The 26767-nt window shown below is 45.5% G+C and overlaps 1 protein-coding gene across 7 annotated transcripts in view; it reads right to left on the bottom strand.

Annotated features, from left to right (window-relative positions):
- PC (pyruvate carboxylase) overlaps positions 1 to 25788 on the bottom strand; it is a 101343-nt gene extending 75555 nt beyond the window's left edge. For 2 of the 7 annotated variants that reach the window (XM_069566365.1, XM_069566370.1), the window contains exons 1-2: positions 25585 to 25660; positions 20940 to 20977 (exon numbers count right to left, since the gene is read on the bottom strand). The gene's annotated coding sequence lies outside the window, so the exon portion shown is untranslated. Of the gene's footprint in view, positions 1 to 20939; positions 20978 to 25053; positions 25194 to 25584 lie in introns of all 7 variants that reach the window. The other 5 variants (XM_069566368.1, XM_069566373.1, XM_069566366.1 and 2 more) reach the window with 5 other exon arrangements.
- Positions 25789 to 26767: the final 979 nt, after the last annotated feature.

Genomic DNA, 26767 nt, shown 5'->3' on the forward strand with positions numbered 1-26767 from the left:
TACTGAAAAAAACCACAGCTTTGACTATAGACAATTGTCAGCAAAGTAATGTCCCTGCTTTTTAATATAATGTCTACGTTTGTCATTGCTTTTCTTCTAAGGAACAAGCATCCTTTAATTTCATGGCTGCATCTACTGTCCACAGTGATTTTGGAGCCCAAGAAAATAAAAGTCTATCACTGTTTCTATTTTTACCCCATCTATTTGCCATGAAGTGATGGGACCGGATGCCATGATCTTAAGTTTTCTGAATGTTGAGTTTTAAGCCAGCTTTTTCACTCTCCTCTTTCACCTTCATCAAGAGGCTCTTTAGTTCCTCTTCACTTTCTGCCATAAGGGTGGTATCATCTGCATATCTGAGGTTATTGATATTTCTCCTGGCAATGTTGATTCCAGCTTGTGCTTCGTCCAGCCCAGTGTTTCTCATGATGTTCTCTGCATGTAAGTTAAATAAGCAGGGTGACAACATAGAGCCTTGACGTACTCCTTTCCCAATTTGGAACCAGTCCGTGTTATATGTCCAGTTCTAACTGTTGCTTCTTGACCTGCATAGAGGATTTGCAAGAGGCAGGTAAGGTGGTCTGGTATTCCCAACTCTTTTAAGAATTTTTCACAGTTTGTTGTGATCCACAAAGGCTAAAGCGTAGTCAATGAAGCAGATGTTTTTCTGGAATTCTCTAGCTTTTCTACAATCTGATAGATGTTGGTCTTTGCTGAGCCATCGGGAAAGCCCAATTGTGGTGAATTTCAGCTCCTAGCACAGTAGCATCTACCCACCCCAAAAGCAGGCAACTGTGCCATTGTTCTTGCAGTACCTTGCACAGAGCTTGTGGAGTCAAGATGGGTAGAAAGCACTCTGTCCTCCAAATACTGAAGACAGGACAATTACGATTGCTGCTTCTTATCACAGAGGTGCAGGCTAAGAAGCAGACAGCCATTGCCGTTGCATCCTCCCTCCCACTCCCCCCAACCCTGCCCCACTGCTACAAGCCCCTCCTCTTCCAGCTGAAATGACTGCCAGGGAATTTTAAAGAGCCCACACCATCTTTTCTCCTACTTCATTTTTGGTTCTTTCTTCTTTTGGGAGCCAGACATTGAAGACTAGGAAATTTTTAAAACTGCATGTAGAGAAAAAATAGAAAGTGATTGTGCATGCCCAGGGAAAGGGCTTTTCCAGGGAAAACATCAGGAAAGAATTTTGGTTTACACCTAAGGCTGATGTTTGGCACAGAGACAGCCCACAACAATCAAACAAATACAAACAGAAAACTCTGGGAAAAGGGGAGAAAGATTTCCAGAGTTACTACATTATTAGAATCAACTGTCTGGTGTTCAACAAAAAAACCACAAGGCATACAGAGAAACAAGAAAGTATGATCCATTCAACGGGGAAAAAACTAATAAAACCCGTCCCTGAAAAAGATGTAAACATGTACATACAAACTAGACAAAGACTTTAAAACAAGTGTCTTAAAGACACTCAAAGAACTAATAGAATATGTGGAGAAAGCCAAAAAATAAATGAAAATACCATATCAAGAAAGACAGAAAACCTTAAAAGAAACAAAAAAAAAAAAGTCTGGAGCACCATAACTGAAATGAAAAATTCACTAGAGGAATCCAAAGTAGATTTCAGCAGACAGAGGACAGAATCTGAAATTGAAGGTAAAACAAAGGAAATTATCAAGCCTGATGAACAGGAAGAATAAATAAAGACTGAATAAAGGTGAACAGAGGCTAAGGAACCTGTGGGACCTCATCAAGCATACCAAAATACACACTGTAGGCATCTCAGAAGGAAAAGAGAGAAAAGGACAGAGAGACTATCTGAAGAAATAATATCTGTAAATGTCCTAAACTTGATGAAAACCATAACATTCAAGAAGCTCAACAAGCTCCAAATAAGATGAAGAAGTCAAAGAGACCTATACCAAGACACATTATAATCAAACTTTTAAAAAGCAAAGAGAACTCTGAAAGCAGCAAGAGAGAAGCAAACTGTCGCATACAAAGTATTATCAATAAGATTAACAGCAGATTTCGCATACAGAAACTTTGGATGCCAAAAAGCAGTGGTTCGATACATTCAAAGAGCTAAAAAAAAAAAAACGAAACAAACCTATCAACCATAAATTCTATATCCAGCAAAACTGTCCTTTAAAAATGAGGGGGAAATTAAGATATTCCCAGATAAATGAAAGCTGAAAAAGTCTGTGACCACTGGAGCTGCCTTGCAAGAAATGATCAAGGAAATCCTACAAGATGAAATAAAAGTATACTAGACAGTAACTCAAAGTCATATGAAGAAATCAAGATCTCAATAAAGTTAAGAACACTGGCAATTATAAATCTAGTACTATTGTAACAACAGTTTGTGACTATGCTTTTCTTTTTCTACATAATTTAAGAGACTACAATGGATCCTGAACAACATGGGTTTGAACTGCATGCGTCCAGTTATATAAAAATATTTTTCAATAGTAAAAACTACAATATTACACAGTCATGGTTGGCTGAATCATGGATACAAAGGAACCAGAGATTCAAAGGGCCAGCTTTAAGTTACACATGGGTTAAATCTCCATACTGTTCAAGGGTCAACAGTAATACGTTTTAAGAAAGAAAACTATTAGTGAAAAAAAGCTAGTATTACTGTAACTTTGTAACTTCAAATCTTGTTTTCTACACAATTTAGTAGACAAATTCAATTACAAAATTATTAGTTTAAGTTGAGGGGCACACAACATATAAAAATGTAATCTTATGACAAACCAACTAAAAGTGGTAGGAAGGGAGCTATAAAGGAGCAGTTTTTGTATGGTGTTGAAGTTAAACTGGTATAAATTCAAATTAATGTTACAACTTTAGGATTTTAAATGTAATCTCCATGGTAACCATAAACAAAATAGTACAGAATATACACAAAAGCAAGTGTTAGGAATTTCAACATTTCACTACCAAAAAGCTGCTAAATACTAAACAAAACAGTAACACAGGAAATGAGGGGCAAAAAAGCTATAAGTCATGTAGAGAACAGACAGCACAATGATAGAAATTGAAGTCCCTCCTTATGAGTAATTTCTTCAAAGGTACATGGATTAAACTCTTCAATCAAAAGACTGGAATTGGCAGAATGGATTAAACACACATGATCCAACTGTATGAGGCCTATAAGAGAGTCACTTGAGATCCAAAGACACAAACATGTTCAAAGTGACAGGACAGCAACAAGATATTTCATGCATAGTAACCAAAACAGAACAGAAGGAGCTATTCTAATATCAGACAAAACAGACTCTAAATTTTAAAAACAAAAGAGACAAAGAAGGACATTGTATGTTAATAAAAAGTTCACCAACAAACTGAATCACCAGGATGACATGGATAAATTCCTAGAAACATAAAGTCATCAAGATTAAATCACAAAGAAATAGAAAATCTGCATTGACCTATAACTAGTAAGGAGATTGACTCAGTATTCCAAAATCTCCAACAAAAAAATCCTGGATCGGATGGCTTCACTGATGAATTCTACCAAACATTTAAAGAAGGAATACCAATCCTCCTAAAACTTTCCAAAAAATTGAAGAGGAGGGGACACTTCCTAAGTCATTCTATGAGGCTAGCACAATCCTAAAAACAAAGTCAGAAAAAGACCCTACAAGAAAAGATAACTACAGATCAATATCCCTTATGAACACTGATGTGAAAATCCTCAAAAAATATTAGCAAACAGAATTCAGAGGCATATTAAAAGGATTATACACCAGAACACAGTAGGATTTACTCCTGGAATGTAAGGATGGTTCAGCATATATAAAGATATATCAATGTAATATGCCACATTAACAAAAGGAAGAAAAGCCACATAATCATCTCAGTTGATGCAAAAAAGCATTTACTAAAATTCAATACCCTTTCAGAGTAAAAAACACTCAACAAAATAGTAATAGAAGTAAAATACCACCACATAATAAAATCTATTCATGTCAAAACCACAGCAATACAATACATAATGGTGAAAGACTTAAAGCTTTTCCTAAAATCAAGAAGGATGCCACTTTCTCCATCCTATTCAACATAGTTTCTAGGAGTTCTAGCCACAGCGTTTAGGAAAGAAAGAAAAATTAAAGGCCTCCAAATTGGAAAGGAAGAAGATCTGTTTGCAGATATGATCTTACATACAAAAATTCAAAGAATTCTACCAAAAAACTGTTAGAGCTAATAAACGAATTCTGCAAAGTATCAGGTTACAAAGTCAGCACACAAAAGACAGTTGTATTTGCATACATGAACAATTAATAATCTAAAAAGAAAATTACAAAACCAATTCCATTTACAATAGCATCCAGAAGAATTAAACACTTAGGAATTAACCAAGGAGGTGAAAGACTGGTACAATGGAAACTATAAAACATTGCTGAAAGAAATTAAAGAAGACAGAAATCAATGGAAACTCATCCCATGTTCATGCGTTGAAACACTTTTGTTGTTGTTGTTCAGTTGCTCAGTTGTGTCCGACTCTGTGACTCCAAGGACAGCAACACACCAGGCTTCCCTGTCCTTCACCATCTCCTGGTAAAGAGACTTATGTCCACTGAGTCAGTGATGCCATCCAACCATCTCATTCTCAAGACTTAATATTGTTAAAATGTCAATACTACCCAAAGCAATCTACATATTCAAAGCAATCCCTACCAAAGTCCTAATGGCATATTTTTTGGTAAAAACAGAAAAACCCATCCTAATGGTATCTCAAGTGACCACAAATAGCCAACACAATCTTGAAAAACAAGAATAAAACTGGCCTATCACAAAAGCTATAGTAACCAATTACAGTGTGGTACTGGCATAAAGATAGACATATAGACCAATGGAAGGGAATAGAGAGCTCAGAAATAAATTCTCACATGTATGGTCAAATGATTTTTGACAAGGCTGTCTCAAGAGAGTTAATCAGGGAAAGGACAGTCTTTTCAACTAATAGTGTGAGGAAAACTGGATATCCACATCCCAAAGGATGAAGTTAGACCCTTACCCATACCATATATGGATCAAGGACCTAAATGTAAAACCCAAAACAACACAACTCTTAGAAGAAAACAGGACAAAAGCTTCATAACTTTGGACATTGGGTTCTCTGATATGACATCAAACTCACAAATAACAAAAGAAAAAACAAATTCAACTTCATGAAAATTTTAAAATTTTGTGTATCAGGAGACATTATTCACAGAATAAAGAGGCAACCCACAGAAAGGTAGACAATATTTGCAAATCATATATCTGATAAAGGGTTAATAACCAGGTGGTTCGGTGGTAAAGAATCCACCTGCCAATGCAGGAGACACAGAAGACGTGGGTTAGATCCCTGGGTCAGGAAGATCCCCGGGAGTAGGCAACTCACTCCAGTATTCTTGCCAGGAAAACTGGACCGAGGAGCCTGCAAGCTGCAATCCACGGGGTCTCAAAGAGACACGACTGGGCACGCATGCAACCAGAATACAGAGAGAAACTCCTAAAACTCAACGACAAAAAACAAACAAGTCGATTCAAAAATGGGTAAAGGACTTGGACAGACATCTATTCAAAGTAGATGAATAAATGGCCAATGAGCACATGAAAAGACAGAAAGTATAATGATAGTTGTCAGGGCCTGGCAGGGAGGGGAAAATGAAAGTTATTGTTTAATGGAGAGAGTTTCTGTTTTACAAGATGAAAAGAGTTAATGGGGAGAGATTGTGAGGTCAGTTGCACAACAATGTGAAATGAACTTAATACCACTGAACTTTATACTTAAAAATGGGTGGGAGGGTAAAGTTTGTGTGTATTTTACCACAATAAAAAAAAAAGGAAAAATAAATAAGTAGCCTTATTCAGACAACATAGTGTGTGTTAGTCCCTCAGTCGCGTCTGACTTTGTGACCCCATGGACTGCAGCCTGGCTGTCCATGGAATTCTCCAGGTAAGAATACTAGAGTGGGTTGCCATTTCCTTCTCCATGGGATCTTCCTGACCCAGAGATAAAATCCAGGTATCCCGCACTGCAAGCAAATTCTTTGCCATCTGAGCCATCAGGGAAACCCCAGGCAACAAAAGGACAATATTAAAAGGTTCTTAAGAAATACAAAAACAAACAAGAATCAGGTCAGCCCGGAAGATCAGTTTGGCAGTTGCAGAATGACAGCAGGATATTCAGTCTCCCCAGGAATGCAAAAAATGTGTGAACTATGGGCAATTTCAGAAATCGAAAGGCCAAAATATTTAGAAAAAGATCTATGTGAAAGTAGGAATCTGCAGCCAGAGTCAAAGGGGACCAAGGACTGAAATAGGATAATTTCATTTTGAAAATCACTGAACACATTGCGCTATTAATAACTGTGCTATTCTGCTCTCAAAAGCAGCTCTATCTACATAGTGAATGCTACAGTGGACCTAGCCCCTGCAAGACCCACCTGGTACAGACGTTGCTGTCCAGTTGCTCAGTCATATCCGACTCTCTGCAACACCATGGACTGCAGCACGCCAGGGTTCCCTGTCCATCACCAACTCCCAGAGCTTACTCAAACTCATACCCATGGAATTGGTGATGCCATCCAACCATCTCATCCTCTGTCGTCCCCTTCTCCTCCTGCTTTCAATCTTTCCCAGCATCAGGGTCTTTTCCAGTGAGTCGACTCCTGGCATCAGGTGGCCAAAGTATTGGAGCTTCAGCATCAGTCCTTCCCATGAATATTCAGGGTTGATTTCCTTTTCAGATTGACTGTTTTGATCTCCTTGCAGTCCAAGGGATTCTCAAGAGTCTTCAACACCACAGTTCAAAAGCATCAATTCTTCAGCGCTCAGCCTTCTTTATGGTCCAACTCTCACATCTATACATGACTACTGGGAAAAACCAAAGCTTTGACTAGACAGACATTTGTTGGCAAAGTAATATCTCTGCTTTTTTAATATGCTGTCTAGGTTGGTCATAGCTTTTCTTCCAAGGAGTAAGCGTCTTTTAATTTCATAGCTGCAGTCACCTTCTGCAGTGATTTTACAGCCCAAGAAAATAAAGTCTGTCACTGTTTCCAATGTTTCCCCATCTATTTGCCATGAAGTGATGGGACCAGATGCCATGATCTTTGTTTTTTGAATGTTGAGTTTTAAGCCAACTTTTTCACTCCTCTTTACCACCTTCCTCAAGGCTCTTTACTTCCTCTTCACTTTCTGCCATAAGGGTGGTGTTATCTGTATATCTAAGGTTATTGATATTTCTCCCAGCAATGTTGATTCTGACTTAAGCTCTATCCAGCCCAGTGTTTCTCATGATGTACTGTGCATATAAGTTAAATAAGCAGGGTAACAATATACAGCCTTAATGTACTCCTTCCCAATTTTGAACCAGTCTGTTGTTCCATGTCCGGTTCTAACTTTTGCTTCTTGACCTGCATCCAGGTTTCTCAGCAGGCAGGTAAGGTGGTCTGGTATTCCCATCTCTTTAAGAATTTTCCACAGATTGTTGTGATCCACAGTCAAAGGCTTTAGTGTAGTCAATGAAGCAGAAGTAGATGTTTTTTCTGGAATCCTCTTGCTTTTTCTATGATCCAACAGATGTTGACAATTTGATCTCTGGTTCAAATGTCTACAAAAGCAGGAGGGGCAGACCCCAGGGATTCCATCGTCCATTATAAACTCACAAAGTGGCCTCTTGGACAAATCAGTGTCATGTGAGTTTGAAATGAGTGAGTCAGATTACCTGGCCGGACCCCAGCATCAATGTACTGCAATTCTGATGAAACAGCCCAAACCACCTCCAAAATATCACTGTGATGCTGGTGGTCTTATTCTCAAATGTGAAACCCGAAGACCCACAAGAATGGAAGCCATATCCCTAGGAACTCCATCTCAGAACCACTACTTTAAACAAGAGATTTTCTACATGGGCTAGATAACCATTCATCTCTCCTGCTAAAAACAACTAAAAATGCTAAATAAAATACCTTTTATCTAAAGGTATCTAAAATACCTTTCTGTATATAAATTTAATTTTTATTTCTTAAAAGCATAGACAAGTTAGCAAGAACCTAAGGAACACCACTTGGACCAAAATCTGAACAGAGACAGAAACCCAGACAGGCAAGTAAACACTGATATTTTGCCCTGAGGGCACTGGCAGAATCAAGGCAAACCTGTGACTCAGCTTTCAAAGCTTCAAAGGGCACATGGGCAGAGCCCAGAGCCCACCCAAGGTGGAAGGTCAAAGAAGACTTTACCTCCAGTGAAGTTGGGACTTCCAAGGATGCTGCCTCAGAAAATGAGTCAAGCAGAAATAAATCTGATCCACTTCTCCTCACCCCCAAAAGCTACCTGCACGAAAAATCAAGTGTCTCTCTCTTGGGCACTGAGCAGTTGGAGAAACAAAAAGCTCACCCTAAGAAGTTGCAATCACAAGGCAACCATCACAGATTTGTGGTTCAAATTCCCATCACACGGGTGGTCAGAAAACAATGCTCTATACTGTTGGTGGGAAGAAGGATAAATTAGTACAACCACATTCAAATAGAGTTTTGCATAACCAGGAAGACTTAGACACGGCAGAAATTCCACTTCTAGTTTACAACTTGGAGAAACGCATAAAAATGTGCACATCAGGGTTATTCCTGAGAGCAAACACACGGGAGCAGTCGACAGGCTTCCCGGCAGCAGAAAGGGTAAGTACACTGTAGCGCATTCATTCAGGAAAGCTGCATGGCAGTGAAAACTGAAGGAGTCACACACGTGCTCCTGGACGTGGATCCAAATGAAACGCGAAGCGAGCCACAGAAAACCAGAGTACAACTCCAGGTCTATGATGTTCCAAGCCAGGCACAGCTAAATAATACATTATCTAGAAATTGTTCGTGAGTGGCAGAACTAGCGAGATCAAAAGAACGATTAGTACAAAAGCAGAACAGTTGTGGGCGTAAGGGTACTTAGGGGACGTCTATGGTCATAACCTTTTATTCCTTAACTTGGAGGAAGGGAACATATATGTTCATTTTATTATTTTGTTGTGTGTGTGTGTGACTTATTTAACATATGTCTTCTGGGGACTTCCCTAGTGGTCTGGTGCTTAAGGCTGTATTTCCAATGCAGGGGATGTGGGTTCCATCCCTATTTGGGGAACCAAGATCCCACATGCCCAGTGGTGCAGCCAAAAAAACAAAAAAAAAGTCTTCTGTGTGATATATTTTGCAATAAACATATGGCAAAAAGAAAAAAAAAAACCAACTATGGAATGCTACACAGCTGTTAAAGAATGAGGCAGACATCTGATCTGATATGGGAAGATCTCCAAGATACACTGATTAATGAAAAGCACACAGGCAAACAGAGGACATAGGAGGAAAAAAGAACAGAAATATACTCTATTTTAAATGGCCACATCATCTCTAAAAGGATAAGACACTTCACCCAGCTCTAAGGAGCTGAACCAGGTTATAAGGAAGAGAAAGCAAAAGGAGATTTTTTGTACATTTAGACATTTGTACCAGGCGTAAGTAGTACTGAGCTAAAATATATAACTCTTTAAAGTCAAGTCCTAATCCTTTGGGTTGCTGCTTGGTGACCTGTTAAAAACTCCACCAGGTTCGAGTGTGGTGCCTCTAAGGCTGGTACCTGGCTCATACCTCGGCTTCCTTCGCCTCATCAGTAACTGTTTCACCAAATCTCAGGTTTCAGAGTGGAAGGTCCTCTGTCATCTCACAAGATTTCACAGCAAGGGTACAACTCCAGCCCATCAAAGCCCAGAATCCTACAAAGACCCTGTGATGTTGTGATATAATAAGAAATACATATTTGGTCTTTGGCCTAGGTTCCTGGCGCAAGAGTTTCTAAAATCCTTGGAATTTCCTGCATGATGAGGTGAGAGGAGCATCTTTTGTTATTCGCAAAACTTCTTTCCAACCACCTGCATTTATGCTAACACACTGACTCTAGGTGAGCCCCTAGATACAGCTTCAGGATGGAGGCAGGTTGCCAGAGGAAGCAACCATGTGATTAGAGGATTGGAATTTTCCGCCCTACCTCCAGACTTCTACGAAAGGGAGAGGAACTGGAGATTGAGTTAAGCACCAACAGCTGATGATGCCCACACAATGGAATCTCCATAAATACCCTAAACAACAGGGTTCTGGCAACTTCCTGGTTGGTGACTGCCAGAAGGGTGAGGCACCCCAGCTCCGTGGGGACAGAAAACCCTATGCCTGGATCCTTCCAGACCTCACCTAAAGTACCCCTTTATCTGGCAGTTTATTTGTAACCTTTAAATTAAATCAGTCAATATAAGTAAGGTGCTTTTCTGAGTTCTATGAGCCATTACAGAGGAGAGGGGGACGACAGAGGATGAGATGGTTGAATGGCACTGAAGGAGGAAACAGGCAGAGCTGGAGCCCATTGTAGGCCAGGCTGCGAACATCAGGCTACACGCATGGACACCCTCCCAGCGGACTCTGAACTTTGTGCCCGGTGTCTATAGAAATGGCATACCAATGGAAAACCAGAACCCTAGATAAAAGATCCTTCAGGACTTGTACTTGAACTCTCCGTTGCCTAAAAGGATACGCTAATTATCTCTGTAACAGAACAAAGTCATAAATTCCATTATGTTTATCAGGATATGAACACAGGCCTATTGATAAATATCCACTGTTTATCTAGTCTTGTGACACATGAATCATGGGTTAACTTTGATCGTATCTCTCTTTTACCTTGTCCAGACTAGTTTCAAGGAATTTGGGGAGGTAGGTTTGAGCAAGTACACTTAGGGTATATAAAGTTTTCACAAAAACTGGTCGGGATCCTTGGCTAAGAGGAGACTCTGTCTTGCGCCCACCAGTGTAATAAACTGCACTCCACTGTCTGCATTGTCCTTCTGAGCAAGTTTGTTCCCCGGAACTCCGAGCAAGCTCGGGGAGTTGGTGATGGGCAGGAAGCCTGGCATGCTGCAGTCCATGCAGTTGCAAAGAGTCGGACACGACTGAGTGACTGAACTGAACTGATGAGCCATTATAGCAAATTATCAAACCTAGGTGGGAATCCCCTATTTATAACCGGTTGGTCAGAAGTACAAGTAGTAGCAACTATACAGGCGGCTGAAGTAGGGACAGCCTTGCGGGACTGAACCCTTAACCTCTGGTACCTGCACTAACTCCAGGTGGTTAGTATCAGAACCAAACTCAAGTATAGATCACCCAGTCGAGGTCAGAGAGTTTGTTGGCATTGGAAAAAACAGCACACATTTGGTGTCTGAAATGTAGGTTAAAAACACCATCAAAGACCTCTGACTGCGATCCCATCAGCCACTTGGGTTTACTCTGTGGGGCTGGCTGATCTGGGACAAAAATCTCAAAAAGGAGTGACTGAATCGTCCCTCTGGGGCCATGGGGCTGCTAGGAACAGCTACATTCCAAATCCAAAACCCTCTGCCCCAGAAACGTCCTTCATCCACCCACCGGAGAGAAAGCCTCTTTAAGCTGTGTGCGCTCTCCAGCTGGAGAAGCGAGCCATGAAGGGAAAGAAAACTGACTGGGGTTGTAAAAACTTCAGAGACAGGCCAACCACAGGACTAGACCCAGGCCTTTTCTAGAGGGTAGAGCAGACCATCCCCTAACTTGTGACTTCAGGCTCCACATACTTCCCTCTCATCAGCAGGCACGCCCCACCTGGTCTATTCTAATGTTTTCTCCAGGTAAGTTTTCTCAAGATTAACCACTCTGGTCTCAAGAAAACTCAGTCTGCTCAGGGAATTCTGAGTTGGGCTTAACAGCCCATCTCCAAAGATGGCACCCCATTCCACCTCCCTATTTCTACACCTTTCCACTTCCCCTGCAGAGGATGAGATGTTGGAGGGCATCACCGACTCCGTGGACATGAGTTTGAGCAAACTCTGGGAGACAGTAAAGGAGAGGGAAGCCTGGTGTGCTGCAATCCACAGGGTTGCAAAGAATTGAACATGACTGAGTGACTGAACCAACCACTTCCCCTGACGTCAGTCCTTTGACTGTATGAATGGGTTGCTTTTCCTGCTGAGCATTTCAGGATGGAGGCAGAGTTGCAAATTAGAGTCCTCTCTCCACTCAGCCCCACGACAACCATTCTTTTGTGTTCGCTGCCTCCTTCCCATCGCCACCCCTTCCCTGGTCCACGCACGTAGCAACAGCAGGTCTGAATTGCAGCAATGGCCTCTCAGAGCTGGTTCCCCCCGACCTCTTGCCTCTCCCATGCCAAGTCAACCAGCCCACTGCCGCCAGAGTTTTCTCAAAACCCCATTCACCTTTGGCGGGGGGTGGGGGTGGAGTGGAGGCGGGCAGGGGTCGCCAGCTCAGCATCTCCAAGGCTTCTCACCTAAAATGCCAACAGGCAGCTAGACACACACAGAACCCCCCAGCCCTGATGCTCACTACTCCCCAACAGCATCCGTTCTGTCAACTAAGTGCCAGGGTCCTGCGGGTTGAGCGGAAAACAAAGCAGACACAAATCTCCATCCTCACAGATCGTCCATCACCCGCCTCCTGCCAGTGAGGCTGGGGGCATCATCCCTTCAAAGCCTGGCTTTTCTCAGCACATGACTTTGCTCCATGTGCCACTGCCTGAGTGCCGTGTCCTCCTCTCTACCAACCCAGATGTGACTCTGCACCAGTTCTCCCAAGACATCCTTCCTGACCAGTCCTCCTCCCACCCAGTCCCCCCAACCTCCAGGCCCCTGGCCTCACCTGTTCTGCTCTCCACGGTGAATCCTCCTGGAACTGTCCTCCACGGGCCCCATCCACAGTCACTACTAGGACGTGTCCACTAAGTGCCAGTTCACATTATTTCACTATATCCCTCCATTAAGCCCCCTGAGGAAGGTCTTTTTTTTTTTTCTCAAGTTTTAAACTTTTCATTTTGTTTTGGGAAATAGCTGATTAACAATGCTGTGGTACTTTCAGGTGAACGACGAAGGGACTCATCCATACGTACACACGTACCCATTCTCCCCGAAATCCCCCTCCCATCCAGGCTGGTACATAACATTGAGCAGAGTTCTCTGTGCTATACGCTAGGTCCTTGTTGGTTATCCATTTTGAATACAGCAGTGTGTATATGACCTTCCCAAACCTCCTAACTATCCCTTCTCTTGGCAACCATAAGTTCGTTTTCTAAGTCTATGAGTTTCTTTCTGTTTTGTAAGTTTATTTGCATCATTTTTTTTTTAGATTCCACATATAAGGGATGTCATATATTTCTCCTTCTCTTTCTCACTTACTGGACTCAGCATGACACTCTCTAGGTCCATCCAAGTTGCTGCAAATGGCATTATTTCATCCTTTTTAAGGGCTAATGTTCTATTGTATATTTATGCGTCACATCCTCTTTATCCATTCCTCTGTCAGTGACATTTTAGGTTGCTTCCATTTCTTGGCTATTGTAAACAGTGCTGCAGTGAACAGTGGGGTGCATGTATCCTTTTGGATCATGATTTTCTCCAGATATATATGCCCAGGAGTGGGACTGCAGGGTCATATCGTAGCTCTATTTTTAGTTTTCTAAGGAATCTCCATACTGTTTTCCATAGTGGTTGTACCAATTCACATTCCCACCAACAGCCCATAAGGAAGGTCTTACTGCCCCTATTTTCTAGATGAGAAAACCAAGGCTCACAGAGCCTAAGGAACTCACCAGGAGTGACAGGCTAAGTGGTAAGAGGCTAAGCCCGAGCTCCCTGACTCAGCCACGGCTATACCACTTCCCTGGTAATTTTCTACACTCATTTTTGCACTTAGCATCTCACTGGCCACAGAAACCGTGCTCAGTAAACAGCAACTGTGACTGTTCTCCTCAACCAGTCACCACGAGAGTGAGCGTGAGTTCTGTTCCAGCACACACATCCTTGTTTCCTCAACCACGGGACAAGCCACCTCGGCCGGGGCCACATCACCAGATGCTCTGTGGCCTTACAGCATCCAGCAGCTGTGCCTGCCACAGATGCTCAGCAAAGGCTTGAGGAGGGAACAAACGGCTCCTCGGAAGAATGCACAGTAGCAACTTTCGCCTTTCTTAAACCATTCAGTCAGTTGGAAAAAGTCAGGATTAGATCACGGGAGATTTATTCTGCCAAATACTGAAATTGCCATTTAAGAATACCGGAAGTAAAAAGGGATGGAAAAATGGTTCGGATCAGCAAAAACAAAAACAGCTGTTTAGCAACCGACTAGAATAAAATAGTCAAAATCCAGAAGGGCTGAGGAAAGCCTAAAGTCTTAGGCAACATGGCAGCGGGGAGAGCCCTGCCCTGAGTGAAGACTCCCACAAGCCCAAGTGACAACAAACGGCGTTGGGGCCAAAGCAGCCAACAGCGATCAGGAGATCAAATAGGAAGTCAGAGGGTTTCAGGTTGGTCTTTTCAGACCTGTGCACAGGGACACTGAGACATCACGCTCTGATATTCTGTTGGGACAGCAGGAAGAACTCAAGGCCAGGAATCAGAATTGCTGCTTCCCAAACATAGCTCTGCCTCTTACAGAAGTCTCTGGACCCCCCCAGCCCCCCAAACCTCTGATCCATCATCCCTGACAACAAAATCATGACCTTAACCCGTCCTGGGGAGAAATGTCCAATAAAGAATAAAACTATAAGGAATATTATTAACAAAAGCAACAGAACATCAGTAGTTGGTTCCATAACATCCTGGGGTATGCTAGTTGGGATCAGACCCCAGTATTTGTTGAAACCTGATGGCCAGCAGGTAGGAGTGAGGCTGTTATTAGCAGATGATAGTAGCTGTTCCATTTTTCTAGAGGTAAAGGTTGAATTCACCTTTATGGGGAAAAAAAAAAAAACAACTTTCGTTTTCTTTCCTGTGTTGTAATTCTATTCTGCTATTCCCAAGCATTCAGTAAAATTTTGTGAAATATCTGATAGTATTTTCAAAAGATGTACTTTGAGAAGTTATGCGATAGATCTGTTTGCGTAGACCTGAAGGCAAAATATCAACAGTATGAGGAAAGAGGCCACAGCTCTGAGACACGTAGAACTCGGTTACAGGAAGTAAACTAGGTTACATGAAGAGTAAATAGACAGCTGGCCACGAAAATAAGTAATCCAGGTAGATTTCATTCAACAAATATTTTTTGAGCCCCAACTATGTCCCAGGTTTGGTGGAATACACAACAAGCACTCCTTAGGTATTTCTAAAAGTACTTGCAGAGGGATCTTGGTAAAAGAATTCCTACAGGTTAAGTATGAAAGTAGCTTGAATAATTGTCATTTAGTGGCTCAGAGGTTAAAGCAACTGCCTGGAATGCGGGAGACCCAGGTTCGATCCCTGGGTCGGGAAGATCCCCTGGAGAAGGAAATGGCAACCCACTCCAGTACTCTTGCCTGGAGAATCCCATGGAGGGAGGAGGCTGGTAGGCTACAGTCCATGGAGAATCCCATGGATGGAGGAGCCTGGTAGGCTACAGTCCATGGGGTCGCAAAGAGTCGGACACGACAGAGCGACTTCACACCTTCACACCAGGGACTATACAGACATGCCCCATGGTCAGGAAACTAAGGTCCCACATGCTGTGGAATGACGACAAAATGGTTTTTAATTAAAGTGGTTGTATCATTAAAAAAAAAAAGCCCTTCTGATGAACTGCTTATCTCTTTCTGCTTTCAAGATTCTTTGATCATGGCATGTCTATGTGTGAATCTCTTTAATTTTATCCTACTTGGAGTTCACTGAACTTCTTGGGTATCTAAATTATTATTTTTCATCAAATTTGAGAAGTTTGGGCTGTTATTTCTTCAAACTTCGTTCTGCTCCTTTTTCTCTACCCTCTTTCTAGGACTCCCATCACGTGTATGTTGTAGATGTCCGAGGCTCTGTTTCCCTTCACTCTTTTCCTTTTGTTCCCCAGTGTTTAATCTCAATACGCCTATCCTCAAGTTTGCTGATCCTAAGAGTTCCCTGGTGGTCCAGTGGTTAGGACTCCACGCTGAAAATTTCACTGCTAAGGGTGTGGGTTCAGTCCCTGGTCAGGGAACCAAGGTCCCACAAGCCTCATGGCAAGGCCTTTAAAAAAGAAAAAAAAAGTTGGGGGGAGGGGCGGGGCAAAACAAAGTTTGCCATTTCTTCTACTTGCCCAACTCTGCTGTTGAGCTTCTCTAGTGATTTTTTTCACATTAGTTATCATAATTTTCAACTTCAGAATTTTTTTTATAATTTCTATCACTTACTGATCATGTTTGGTGAGGCACTGTTCTCATACTTTTTTTCGTTCTTTAAACATATTTTTTAGCAGATGATTTAAAATCTTCTGCTTAAAGTCCAACATCTGAGTTTCCTCAGGCGATGGTTTCTACCGATTGCATGTTTTCCTGTTGTACATGCCATTCTTTCTTGTTTTTACATGCCTCATAATTTTTTGTTGAAAACAAGATTCAGCCATTTTTCTTGAATAAATGCACCTAGGGTTGCTGCAAGCCTTTGGTTAATTTACAGACTTCTGAACAAGTTGTTTTTGCCAGTTTTCTTTTCTTATACAGAGGAGTATCCTTCAGAAGTCCTTATTACACCATTCTGCAGGAATCTAAATCTCACATGGCATTTAAAAAGAGGTTTTCATCCCCCTAAACAATTTTGTGAAATATATATGGGGTAAAAGAATGCTGATACTTAAATACTCTGTACTTGACCTTAACCTCCAAATAGTGTTATAAATGCCACACTGCTCTAAATTTTTCAAAACTGATTTAAAAGACACAGCAAATTTTTTTAAACACACAATTTTATAATCCCAGCATCCAGAAAAAAAAAACTGGAATAACATTTCCAAAGAACAAATGAGGTGTTAGCATTCCCAGATAACCAAAATTAAGGTGCTTTACACCTTGTTTTACCTTTCTCGAGTAAAAGCGTCATGGCTCTCGTTCTGTGGGAACAGATCAGAGCCACAGTTTGATAAGGTATGTGGGCTATTTTTAAAGCTGCACTGTATGAGGCAATAAAAGATTACATATGTTGCAATCCTTTTCTCATGTACATTTTAGTGGCTTCACTTTTTTTAAAAGAGTTACTTATTTCCTTCATCCATGGGCTGCGCTGGGTCTCCATTGCTGCACCCGGGCTTTCTCTAGTTGTGCAGGGCAAGGGCTGCTCCCTAGTGGGAGCAGTGGGTGGGCTTCTCACTGGGGCAGGCTCCATGGCTGTGGCACACAGGCTTAACTGCTCCATAGCATGTGGAGTCTTCCCAGACCAGGGATTGAACTGGTGTCCCTTGTCACCTGCAGGCAGATGCTTGATCTCTGAGCCACCAGGGAAGCCCTTAAAGAATTTTTTTTTTTTTTTTTTGGCTGCATGGCAGGTTGGATCTTCATTCCCCAACCAGGGTTTGAACCTGCAACCCCTGCATTGGAAGTGTAGTATCTTAACCACTGGACCACCAGGGAAGTACCGGTTTCACATTTCTTTTTGCCATAAAAATGCTGGTCCGAACAGCCAAGTATGTTTGTGTACGTGTCCCATTATACCTTAGCTGACATTTTTAGAGCTGAAATTGCCATGTCAAATGTCTGTTTTTAAGGCTTAGGTTTCAACTATCCTCTGCCACTTAATGCCCTGCCCTGTAGCGTAGCACATTTTCCTCTCTTAAGTTGGAATTTTACTGTTTAAAATCAGTATTAACAGATGACAAGTAAGCATATGAAAAGATGCTCAACATCATTAGTCACCAGAGAAATTCAAATTGAAACCACCATGAGATACTACTACATACCTTTTAAAATGGCTAAAATGAAAAACACTGACCATCTCCAGAGTTGGTGAGGATGGAGGGACCAGCTCACTCGCTGCAGGTAGGAATGTAAAATGACACAAGCACTTTGGAAAATGGCTCAGCAGTTTAAGTTAAACACACACTTACCATACAGCCACTTCACTCCTATGCCTGTGCCCAAGAGAAAGGAAGTATATGACCATACAAAGACTTGTACACAGCGGGTCAGAGCAGCTTTATTTAAAATTGCCAAAAACTGGAAACAACTTAAATGACCAACAACAGGTGAACAGACAAATCGTGGGCTATCCACTAACGGGATATTACTCAGCCATTGAAAGAACTGTTGATACATGCAACACGGGCAAACCTCAAAATAATTCTGCTGAGTGAATGAAGCCAGACAAAAAAGGAATATATACGATACGAGTTCACTTACATAATATTCCAGAAAGTGCCAACTAACTTATAATAACAGAAAGCAGTTAGTGATTACTTGGAGATGGGGGAAGCAGAGAAGAGTGAGTGGGAGGGATAACCAAGGGACACTTTTGGACAATCACTATCTTAACTGTGCTCATGATTTCACAAGAGTATGCATATGTCAAAATATAAATCGTACACTTCAAATACGTGCAATTTTTATGTTAAAAATATCTCAATCAAGCTGTGTAAAAAAGAGAAGATAAAACAGTATAGGAATGTATAAGAAAATTTAAGAGTCAGTTTATTAGATTTACAGGACTATGGAAGATTTTGTTAATCAGAAAACTGCAGTAACTGAAGGAAGCTGAATATAATTCATAAACTCAATTTAAAATCTTCATATGAGTTAAGATTGCAAATGGATCAAGTGTTAATCCAAATGATTAATCATTAAAATGTTAAAGTGTTAATCATTAAAATGATTGTGAACATTTCCTAGAATCACAAATAGAACAGAAAGATTTGTAGGCTACACTTAAAAGTTAGATGTAAAAGACTGGCCCTTAAAGGAAGAATGAGATTTTTGAGTCTGTGACTTAAACAAACTGAAACTCAATTTTTCAACCAAAGTTACTTCTGAAAAATCTTTGCATTACACAGAAATCCAGGGTAAGGGGATAAAAAAATCTCACCCCAAAACTCAACAAGTCACTTAGTCTCTCCAAACCTCAGTTTCCTCATTCATGAGAGGAATGTTTTCCAGGATAGAGAATCTACTTGTTATGAATGATTTGAGATTAATAAATTTTGCATTGGTAAAACAGCACGTTAGAAAAAGCACTCAGAGAAGCATACAGTGATGGGCAAATCGAAAAGATTAGCAACACAGATCGCAGTCTGTAGTAACTGCAGCCAGACCCTGGGCTGACCAGTGACAGGCGTTGCAAAGGTGACGTACACATCCTCTGAGACAAACCATGACTCAGCACAGCCAGACCGTGGAATTTTCCCCAGGCTGTCAGGAATTTTCAGCCAGGATGTCAATAAGGAGAGGAGCTGCGGCATGTGGCATCTGGCCCCACTGCAACACACAGCTGGTGGAAATGTACTTGAAGCAGCCCCACCCTCCCCCTGGCCTGCCGGCAAATCAGGATGAGTGGGTGAGGAATGGCAGCAATGTGGCAAGTTGAGATGACCAGGAATTATGCCTTCTGGCATTAAAAAAAAAAAAAAAAGCTACATCCACCTTCCTCCAGGATCACCAAGGAGATGGAGAGGACAGGGGAGGGCAGGAAGCTTCAGTGGCAGAGTCTTAGTTACGGTAACTAAGCAAAGCTCTGGGGACTCAGGAAGGATGCGGGAACTGAGAAGCCAAGCAAGCTTGAACAAATCAGATGATCAGGGAGAAGAAGGCCCTTCCTGGCGACTAACTTTCCTCTCCAACGGATGGATTTGGGGAAGACACATGATAAAACATGACACTCTGGTAGGGGTTGGGAAGGGGAGGAAAGGGGTCAGAATCTTGGATTTTGCTCATTAGCTTCCTCGGGGCCCCAGTTTCTCAGTTTCAGAAGGGAGGTGGTTTGGGACCGTCACCCAACTGCCCCTCTTCTCCTCACAGGGATGCCAGTAAGAGTGGCAACATTCAACTCTGTCAGCCAAGACGGGAGGCTGAGAGCAGAGAGGATAGGCCAGTGGAAGTTTGTGGAGGGTGGAGTCTGTCAAAGGCCCAGGGGCATTTCCACTCACACCGTCTGCCTGCGCGCTCGGCCAGCTTTCCCGAGCAACTGCCATCTCAGGGTGAAAAATGGCCACTGTGCTGGCCCACGACCTAGGACATGTGAGGACATGGGAAAATCTCAGGACGGAGAACAGCTCATGGGTCTTGAAGGGTCATCTGAGAAAAATCCCCGGGCTAAGGAATCCCCGCGCTGAGCGCTGGCCTGAGCTCTGGGCAATGCGGTCCCTGAGCCAGGAACCTGGCTGTGAAACAGGGGCAGCGGCTGGCCGGGCTCTGGGTGGAGCGGGGAGGCATATCAGCGTCTGAATGCAGGCAGGCGGCTGCACGGAGCCAGGACCATGCCCGGCCAGGGCGCCCTCTCAGACCATCAGGGGCGCCCCCGCGGAATTCAGGCTGAGGAGAGGAGCCAGGGTCGGTGCAATCAGTGGCGTTTCCTGCGGGAGGGGCAACCTCAAGAGCAGGAGGCTGTCCAGGGCCATGCTGCCACATGGAGGGCCACCGGGGGAAGAGGGGCAAGTCTACTGCCCCTGCCTGCATCATTTTGGGGACACGCATCCGGTGCTGTTTCAGCCAACAGACAGAGCCACCCCCTGTGCTAGGTTGCAGCCTCCCCAGGTCCCTCCGCTCAGCTGCCTGCCCTCCACACGGACTCGAAGGGGTCTCCTCAGAGGCTGCCTGGCCCTACAGGGGGCCTTCCTGAGGTCCTGAGGAGCCACACCCCTTTCCCCCTGACAGGCCTCCCAAGCCACACCCTTCCAAAGTTGGGCCTCCTGCTGAGGCGGGCTAGCTGCCAACTGGGGCCAGCAGGGAGCGACACCACGGTCTTGTGAAAACCAAGAGCGCTGGGAACAGAAAAAGACTGCTTGTAGTTTCCAAAAATCGGACTGCTTGGCCTTTTTTATTGATTGAGCTTGATCACTGACACACCAGGGCTGCTAAAATCTACAGCGGCTGCTCCTGGAGACGACCCACGCATATCCCACTGACCTGGATCCAGGCACAGGACTTACCCTCAGTGTTTTGTCGGCTCTCGGGAGGTAGGCACTATCTAAATAAAAGAAGAAGACAGTGTTACCCCATTTCTCTCCAAGTGCTCCCCAGAGAACCCAGGAGAGACAGGAGCACACACTTAGAACCCAGAGCAGACCTGCTGTGGCTCCGCACCTCCCCAGGCCCGCCCCCTGATCTCAGGGAGGGGTACCTGGGGGCGGGCGGGGTTGGGGGGAACACCAGGCCACACAGGGCTGAGAGCACCCGCACTCTGCCGTCCAACTGCCTGGGCTCCACTGCTTGGCCACCCACTCCCAGGACCACTCAAGGCTTGTCTCCTCCTCCGTGAAATGGAAGTGACACCTCCACCAGGTCGGAGGGTTGCTGAGGAGGCCATACATGCTCCAAGAGCTGGCACCCCGCCTGGTACAGAGGACATGCTCAGACCTTAGCCAATGGGCCCAGTAAGAAGCATTTAAGTAAAGCTCTTTTCTGGCACCCCCTACACAAGAACAAGAAGTTCTAGAAACTTCTCTTCTTTGATCTGAAGTGCCTGGTCCTCCTGCCCACTCCATCTAGCCCCAGGCCTATCTTCTCTGCAGAGCCTTCTCTAATCCTTAGGTGCTGCCTCCTGTCCGGTTCTCTGAGCCTGGTTCCTGTCTCTCTCTGCAACCTGACCCACAAACGAAGAAGCTATCCCGTCTCCTATTTCACTGACTACGTCCTCAGATCCTTTCCTGCAGACAGCAGCACCCCTCCCCCGCCCACTCCACACACGAAGAGCATACCCTGTGTTTGGGCCCATGGGAGCCCAGACAGTGGCTCCTGACCACTTTCTGGAGTTTACAGACTGACCACTTGATTTTGAATGACCACACCTGCCTGTCAGCTTTAACCACTGGTCAGGAAAGAGCAATATGCAGACACAGGCCAACACCATCAGATGAATTAAGTCCGTATTCTGAGAAAAGCAATTGCCTTGGTAGATTAGGTCAAGACTGAAAATGAATGTTCGGGGCATTCAATTCATTAAAATACTTCTTGAGCACATACCCTGCATAGGCACCATGCCAGAAGGCACAGGCTCTGCTCCCCAAGTGCCAAAAAGCAGGTTGTTGGGGGCGAGCTAAGAGAGGTTAACAACAGGATAATACACAAGAGGGACCCAAGCAGGTACCCTGAGCCTGACAGTATGCGGCAGACCCCAGCTGCGCCCTCTGCCAGCTGTGTGACTCTGGGGGAGTTATGCACCCACAGTTCCTCATCTGTAAACAAGGAGCTAACAGTACTTTTGTTGTAGGGTTGTTGTGATAAATAATACATAAAAGGGGCTTAGCAAGGTCCCTGTCACCTCATAGTAGTTCAGTTCAGTTCAGTTGCTCAGTTGTGTCCGACTCTTTGGAACCCCACGAATCGCAGCACGCCAGGCCTCCCTGTCCATCACCATCTCTCGGAGTTCACTCAGACTCACATTCATCGAGTCCGTGATGCCATCCAGCCATCTCATCCTGGGTTGTCCCCTTCTCCTCCTGCCCCCAATCTCTCCCAGCCTCACAGTAAGAGCTCAACAAAGGCTGGCTTTTATTATAACAAGAAATCACTATTTACAATCACTATGATTAAAAGAGAGAACCCAGGTCCAACTCAATAGATTCAGCAAGGCTTAATGCAGAAAAGTCTGAAGAGTAATTTCGCCAGGACAAGATAAGAGGAAAAGGCCTGCAGAGAACAAGGTCACGAGGAATAAGAGCAAAGGAGGGGGCAACAGCGAGTCGTCTCAGATGAAGCTGAGGCAGAAGAGGGTACTGCGAGGCCAAGTGGAAGAAAAAGCCCAGGAGTTGGGGTCCCACCTTTCCCTTCAGTAAGAGGACATGGTTTTCTCTTTTCGTCATCTTCCCATCCATCACTATCAGGCCCCACTCCTTTGACAGTTTGGCAAAGTTTCCAGAGCTGAGACTAGAGGCAGTTAGGACAGAAGGGAAGACAGGGTCAAGCGGGCCCAGGTGAAGCTTCAAAGAGAGCAGGCAAAACGCCCCACTTCCGTGAAGGACGTCTCCGGAAGAGAAACTAGCCCTCGAACAGGCACACTTTCCAGACGGGGGGAAGAGGCCTCGCTCAGAAGAGTAAGATGCTCCTGAGAGGCAGCCAGAGAGACGGCCCATACTAGTCCTCAAGGGCAACACCGAAGTGCATGAGGTGTCCCGCTCACACAGAAGGGTGCTGGAAAGGGATGTGGATGGCCCGGGGCTGCCCGGGCCCTCCGCCCAGATCCTCTGATTTGTGACAATCATCCTTGCAGCACCGGATCGGGCTGCAACTTGGAACGAGACCTCGGTCTGCAGTCCCGCAGAGCCCTAGTCCCCACGCCCCGGGGAGCAGTGTCAGGACAGACACCTAGCACAGCACCCAGGGCTCTGGAAGTGAGACAGAAGAAAACAAGGCAGCGGACCACAAAGAAAGGAAAAGGCAAGCCGCCTGTACAGGCGCATCAAAGGCAGGAGAGAGCCATCGGGCTCACAGCCCCATGGCAGACCCCTCTGAGGGGCGATGCCGGTGGTGGAGCAGGCTTCAGTAGAGAGAGAGAGAGATAAGGCACAGAGGGGACTTGGGGTAAACTGGGGAAGTATGAATGGCCGCCTAATTTAAACAACAGATATTGAGCAACTACAGTAAACAAAGCCCTTTCCTTCAGGACAGGCAGAGCAGCCACTAAGAAACTTCTCACAAGGACACCTGCTCACAGGTTTCTTATTAGGATACAAACACAGCCAACTGTAGCTCAGGCCCGCTGCTTCTGGGCCCTCAGAGCCCAGCCAAGCCCCCTGGGGCCTCTGGACCCAACCTCACTTCTGATTTAGCGAGCGCCCTCGCCTTGTTCCGTCTCCTGCAGAGGTCTCTGTTTGGGGACCAACCGAACATCTCACTCTACTTGGAACCCCTACCTGTTTCCTCTACATTCTCCTTCCACCTTCCTCAGCCTTTCTCCGGTAGGCTCTAGTTACTTAAAACTCACCTCTACTTCATCGTAAAACCCTGGCCATTCGAATCCATCACTGCTTCTTCACTGCTGGCCCCAGCGAAATCAAAAGGCTTGCAATTCATCTCTTCCATGGAGCTTTCCCCAATCTATGCCCATCCAGCCCCCAGCCAGTCCAGTTCTCCTCTCCCTGGCCTTGCTGTCTCTCACCCTGATGTGCCAGCCTCTACAAAACTTCCTCCTCCATGTCCTCCTTGGGCCATACCTCACCCACACCCGCTCTACACAAACATCTACGGCATGCTGACTGGCTGCTTACGTTCTGTTTCTTTTCCTCTCCCCCAACCAGTTTGTTGGCAGTCTGGGGCACCTCATCTCCCAGGTCTTGGTTCATGCAGCACCCAGTCTAGGGCTCTGAACATGACAAGTGTTCAGAGAATGTGAGCAAGGGTTCACGAGTTTAGATGAAGAGCGGGCAAGCAGAAAAGCCGTAGCTGCGAGCAGATAGAAATGCTGAGCACATCCATCCCAGCGCAAGTGTTTGCAACACAGGCAGGGGAAGAGTGAGGGGAAGCCAAGGCTGCAGGTGCAGGGGGTAAGGGAGCAAGGGGAAGGCTGACCTCTTGGTAAAGACTGGGGAGGCTCTGGTTATGATCTGGCAAATATTGGCACCTCTGTGAGCCTCCGTTTTCTCAGCTAAAGAATGGGGATCCCTGGCCTACTCTTTCTCTCTTAAAAATCAGATTTTTAAGAATTTCAAAGGTGCCAGGGGCCGAGGGACCTGACCTGGCCCCAGCACTTGTGAAATGAGGAAAGGAATCCCCAGAAGTGAAAAGAACTCACTCAGAGTACACAATTCAAGACAAGCTGGGAGAAACCTGTATGGCAGGTCCTCCCCGACTGGGCTTCAGCCTGCATGCCCAGGAGGACATTTCCCCAGGCCCAGCTGCTACTCACTGCACTTCGTAAACTGCTAAAAGCTGTAGAAATAACGGACTGAGCCCAGACCCACCTCCTCCTAATCACTGCTCTTGGGCGCCCCAGGCTTTCACCTCTGCAACTAAGTGGAATTATAAGAATGTCCCCCAGGGGTTACTAGCAGGATCCTACGGGAAGCAGAGTGCAGGCACTCGGAACACGGAAAACCCTCTCCTTACACGCCGCGGCTTTCTTCGGAGCTGAGCAACTTCCAGTATGATGGGGGACACTTGGGCTCCGGACTCTGACAGACCTGGGTTCGAACCCTCAGGGACCTCGCGCGAGGCATCTGAGGGCTCCGTGCCCTCAGCTTCTCCATCTGCAAAATGGGCCCGAGAGCAGGAATAAGGCCGCCAGCAGCCCCCCTGGGCGCGGGGCGGATGAGGCCGGGCGGTGGCCGCGCGGGGAGGATGCTCGCCGGCTGGCGGGCCGGGAGGAGTGGGCCGAGGGATCCGCGAGGAAGGGTCCCAGGGCGGGGCGGAGGGCTCGCGCAGGCAGTCCCCCGCCAGAGGGGGAGGGGAGGGGCGGCGCACGTCGCGCCGCGTCGCGCGCCGCCCGCCGCCGTCTCCAACAGCCGTCACTCGCGGAGCCCGCGCCGCCTTGGCGCGCGCGACCCTTACATAAGCGTCCCCCGCGGCAGCGCCGGCGCACGCCCACCCGCTCCGACCCGCTGCGAGAAGCGGGAGATGCACAGCGCCGGCGGCACTCACCTCCTCGCTGCCGCCGCAAGTCGTCGCCACCGCCTCTACGGCCGCTGTCTCCACTGACAGGGAACAGCTGCGGTCTCCGCGCAACCGAACTTGCTGCAGTCCCAGTCCCGCCTTACGGACTTCCTATTGGCTCAGGCAGCCCAACCCCTCCTGTTATTGGACAGCTCCCTCCGTCACTCACCGCTCCCTGCCCAGGACTCCTCCCTACGCCCGCCCGCCCGTCACGTTTAAGCCTTGGCGCCCCACGTTAGCCCCGCCCCCCTCGTCCCCGGCGGGCCACTTGATTGGTGACAAGGCTGGGGAAGTCTGCCCCTGGTACACCACCGCCTACTCCCTTGTCTCCAGAGCCCCACGTGGGCCGCAAGGCCCCCGCCTTGTCCCGCAATAGGCGGAAGTGGCCGTGCTTTGACTGGCTGTGATTGGCTGTCGGCGGGGGTGGGGCCATGCGATTCATTCACTCGAGTAGCACGTGTCTCCCAAAGCCGCAAGCATAACAGATAGCAACCTGGCTCGGGGTTCGGGTACACTCAGATATGCGCTAGTGGGTGGAGGAGAAGTCGGACAAAAAGGGTTTGCGAAGGGCAGGAGGAAGGAAATGGCGTTTGTGCCACACGACTTGATGTGATTGTGTCTTTTAGCAGCTGAGGTGGGCGGGGTGGGGAGTGAAGGTGATGGGGAGGAATCTTGGTGTGACCTTGGACAAGAGACTTCCCTTCTCTGAGCCTCAGTTTCCTAGTCTGCAAATCGAGGCCACTCAGGACCTAGAGAGTTTAGAAGGCTTGGTTGAACGGAACGTTTCCAAAATGGGGCTCTGTGCCAACCAGAGGATGCAGAAGTGACCAAAACAAACCAAAATTACTGCCTCCCAGTGAAAGAAGATAGATGATTAAAACAAAAAAAAAAACAATGCGGCCCTGAACAGGTCTCAGCAATGATGCTCTTAAGGGTGCAAACACTGTTATCAGGTAAAAGAATTAAAAACAGCAAAGATAATAAATCAGTTGTAAACTTCCACTTTTGTTTCAGTGATAAAGATTAGCATAAAGCACTTTCCTGAGCTATTTTGCAGGATTTAACACCTCACCGCCTCCCCCCACCCCACCCCAGGTGCTCAACTAATAGATCAACTGAAAGCTGTCAACCTTTGCCCCAATTCTATGCTGAATTCCCCTCCATTCAAGCC

This window comes from Ovis canadensis, chromosome 21, assembly GCF_042477335.2.
Source record: "Ovis canadensis isolate MfBH-ARS-UI-01 breed Bighorn chromosome 21, ARS-UI_OviCan_v2, whole genome shotgun sequence".
Taxonomy (NCBI): Eukaryota; Metazoa; Chordata; class Mammalia; order Artiodactyla; family Bovidae; genus Ovis; species Ovis canadensis.